This window comes from Hyaena hyaena, unplaced genomic scaffold (assembly GCF_003009895.1).
Source record: "Hyaena hyaena isolate Hyena2069 unplaced genomic scaffold, ASM300989v1 scaffold_649, whole genome shotgun sequence".
NCBI classification, from domain to species: Eukaryota; Metazoa; Chordata; class Mammalia; order Carnivora; family Hyaenidae; genus Hyaena; species Hyaena hyaena.
Genome location: NW_024081280.1, coordinates 335,063 through 339,283, shown reverse-complemented (window position 1 = coordinate 339,283; position 4,221 = coordinate 335,063). Strand labels below are relative to the sequence as shown.

At 36.6% G+C, this 4,221-nt stretch overlaps 1 non-coding gene across 1 annotated transcript; it reads right to left on the bottom strand.

Annotated features, from left to right (window-relative positions):
- Positions 1-3,804: 3,804 nt before the first annotated feature.
- Positions 3,805-3,910, bottom strand: LOC120219783. Its single transcript, XR_005525393.1, has one exon. It is a non-coding gene; the product is annotated as a U6 spliceosomal RNA (small nuclear RNA).
- Between the last annotated feature and the right edge of the window lie 311 nt (positions 3,911-4,221).

The following is a 4,221-nucleotide window of genomic DNA, read 5'->3' as shown; positions in this document are numbered from 1 at the left end:
CATTACCCATTTGTAATGTAACATTTAGTCACATTTCACACTGTATTTTCCTTATGGTAATATTTAAAGTTACTCGTTAAATAATCCTAGTTAGATCACTAGCCACAGTTGTTTTTGCTTTATAGATAAGGACTAGCATAGTATCTGTTTTATTTGTTTCATTGCATAAATCAGACAATGTATTTTTCCATAATTTCTTTTCAAAGGCATATTTGAATTAGAATCCAATACTGCACTGAATGTTTTAGAATGAAAAACATGTAATGATAGGATTCCTTAGGAAATAATATAATTACAACAGCATTCATAATATGTAATAAATTATATTCAATATAAATTAAAATGCTAGTTTTTTCATTGAAGAGAAAACACAAATTAAAGAAGACCCACAGGCACAAAAAAACGCATCTATATTGAGTTAGATATGCGGATATATGTTTCATAATCCAGATCGCTGAGACTCCGGGTCTCAACTGGAGAGCGGTGGTGGATGCCCAAACAGAGGCCACTTGCAAATAATCTAAAGATATTTTTGGTTGCCGTAACTCTGAGGGGGAGCAAGTACTACTGGCATGTATAGGGTGGAGGCCAGGATTGCTGCTAAGTAGTCTACAATGTGCAAGGCAGTCCTTCACCACAAATAATTATCTGGCCCAAAATACTACTAGTATTAATGTCAAGCAACTCTACACTAAAAAAGACAGCAATTTACGAAAGACAGGATAAAAAAAATCAGGTCCAGAGTACGTTTTAAAGTGACAGACTTTTAAATGAGATATTTTGATGGTGGCCTTCTTTCTGACTGGCTGAAGTAAAGAATTATATTAAGGACATTGCTTACTGACCCTTGGAAAAGGCATTCCGGCATCTAAATTTAAAATTAAATTAAATGTGTACGTGTGTATTTCAAGGAGGAAAAAATGAAAGAGATATGAACAAAACTATTCAATTATAATAGCTGACAAGGAAAATGAGTAAATGTGCTCATATTACATATCACATACTGCTGGTCTCACAAGACACCCTCACATGTACCATCAAAGGTCGTAACCAGTCTTACACTAGAAGATTAAAGCAAACTATTGCCACCCCATCATTTCAGAGGGGAGTCCTGCAAAGTCATACAGTTGCAGGACATTTTTCCTCAATACAGTAATTATAAAGAAAAATTTTAAATATAAAGAAATGAGCTAGTTTTATTTTTGAGAAAGCTCTTTAATAAAACTGTCTATAGCCAGATTGCACAAATACCTGTGGAGGTGGACAGCTGCCATGAAATCCTGTATTAGGTAACAACAACACTGTTTTAGGAGTGGAATGCTTCCCCACTCATCCTAATGAGTAATTCACATGTCAGCTCATCACTGACAGCTAACATGGCTTAGCTAAGTCCAAATGAATGGTGAGTTAATAAAAAGACAGAGTCATGTACAAACTCAGCTAAGCCAAATTTTTGCAATGAAAGGAAAATGAAAATTTGAGACAATTATGAGAAATATATATATATTTCTGTATTCTATATATACTCCTCATAACTGTCTCAATTTTATAAATATATATATTTAGTACCAAATTATCATATATATTTTTTCTGCATTCAAGTTAAAGGTTTTGAATGTTTTTTCAATTATGAAATATGGATACTAATATACTAATGTATCTTATGATCATTGGTAGTTTTTGCTTAACATGTACAGAAACATAGTGCTTCCTATGATGTAGATGTTAAGTTAAAGTTACAACTGAGTTATAGCACCTAGTGTAGTATTCTCAAAAGCTTAAAATTAAAGGTTGACACTTACGTTTGCTTCTTTTTCACATAACCCATCATGTTTTTGTAAATTATAAACAATGTCCCCTGGTCAATCAGGAAGAAAATATAACTTCTTCCTTTAGAGAACAGGAAATGGCTAATTTTTAGTGAGACACGTAGAAATTTGTTGCCAAACCCTTTGGGGGAACCATCCAATCCGGCTGAGTCACATGGTCCTGAGCTGTGTGTTCAGAGTTGTTCTGGACTAGAGTCAGAGTCTGGCCTTTCTTTTTCTGCACTGAGTGGGGTGCAGGCTGCCCTCAGGAAGGTGGTGGGCTTGCCTTCATGTGCCTTAGTCTATATGGGCTGCTATAACAAAACATCATCAACTGTATGGCTTACAAATAACAGAATATTATTTCTCATAGTTCTGGATCCCAGGAGTCCAGCATGAGGGCATCAGCAGATGCAGTGCCTAGTGAGGTCCCACTTTCTGGTTCTTAGAGAATATCTTCTTGCCATGTCTTCACACGGTGGAAGGGCACTAGATTCCACTGGAGTCTCTTTTATAAAGGCACCAATTCATTAATGAGGATTCCACCCCCATGACTTAAGTAGCTCCAAAAAGCCCCATCTCTTAATACCAGCATCTTTGGGAGTTAAAAATTTCAGCATATGAATTTGGAGGAGACACAAGTCTTCATACATAGCATATATACAGACTATAAAGAGAATCCTTCTTAAGATAATAATAACAATAACAGTACCATTGCATTCATTTTACTTAAGAAAGATGCAACTGAGAAAGGGAACTGTACTTTGGGGAAGCAGTCAGAAGTAGCACACTATGGAGCCCGTGCCACCAAAACCTTAACATATTCTCTCTAATTTTAATACTGAATCTTTACTATTATTGGTGGTGGTAGTGATATATATTCTCCCCACCCTAATTTCTGCTTCAGTTGACCTCTGCTTTTCAGATTGTAGCATACCACCACACTCTCTGATTACTACCATCTCTACTGCTGGACACCTGTGTTACTTTCACTAGATGCTGCAGTTCATGAAAGACACAGATACTTCTGCAAGATATTATTACTGTTTCTCAATTCACTTCATCCATAGAAGTCTCACTATTTAGGCTCAATAATGCTACTTCCTTAGGCACTACGGGCTCATCCAGGTCCCTCTGCCAAGCATCTCTTCTGCTACACCGCTGCCTGTACTTAGTTTCTGGCAAAGGCTCCCTGAAGTCTCTGCATTCCTGTGGCTCTGCTGTGCTCTATAGTGAAGGGAGAGAAATAGTTCTGTCTTTTCCTATCAGTGTTTTAATTTCTATCAAGAAGTAGCATAGCAGAAGTTCCTACAGCCAACAGGGTAAAACTACATTTCCTATATTTACAAATAAATCCCAGCTGCTTCTCAAGACACAGACACAGGTTCACTGAAAGTTAAACAAGAGGCGAATCAGTGTTAGATGTTATTAGGTGACCCAATTTACACAGTAACAGGAAGCATGCATTTAAGGGCAAAGCTTGCCTCTGTTCCCTGCTCATCAGGGACTCTTTTCCAGTCTGGATGGTTCTGCTGAATTGCTCTTTCCTATGTCATTGGAAATGAATCACAGGAGCTTCTAATTTTAGCAAAATACTGTACTTGCTTTTTTCAAACATTGCAGAAGCTGATATAAAAAAGACAACAGGGTCTTACCTTGATTCTGAAGTTTTCATTATTCAAATCCAAAAACTTACTGCCTAAACTTAACCACATTTTGGCTAGACCATGTGACTGAGCCCCCCACCTTTTTTTTTTCTTCCCATTCAGCTCCAGGAAGGAAGCAGAACCAGAAAAATACCTACGGAGAATTAGGTATGCTGATACTCATCATTCTTTCTCTACTAATAGATTTTCAGTGGAAGAAAGGATACAATTAGACGCCTGAGCTTTTGAGATTTAACACATCAGCTTTTAAGGTTCCCAGGATTTAGGCAGGTCTCAAAGGTTAGGTGCCCTTCAGATTTTCATTGTCCTTATAAAACAAAACAAAAAAACTTAATATGGAACACATCATGAATTTATATATTATCTTTACACACTGGCCATGCTAACCTTCTCTGTATCATTCCAACTTTGGTATATGGACTGCAAAACAAGCACCCCTAGTAAAAATTTGAATGTCCCTTCTAGGAGCAGAGTTTGAGTACTAGGCCACACTTATCAACTGACTCTTCCTTTCAGATGTATTTTTTCCCAGTTTTTTTGGATACTTTTATTCCCAAGTCCGATGTCAATCTCTGAAATCTCCTGAAGCTGGAATATTCTTTCACATTATACCCACTAAGTTAAAGATGAATATTTCTTCTAATGTTGTTTATGTTCCCCCATTTATATAATAGAAAGGAAGAAAGAATAAAAGCCACAAGTAAATTTGATCAGAGCTTTTCAAGTTGACTGGAAGATGGAATTCT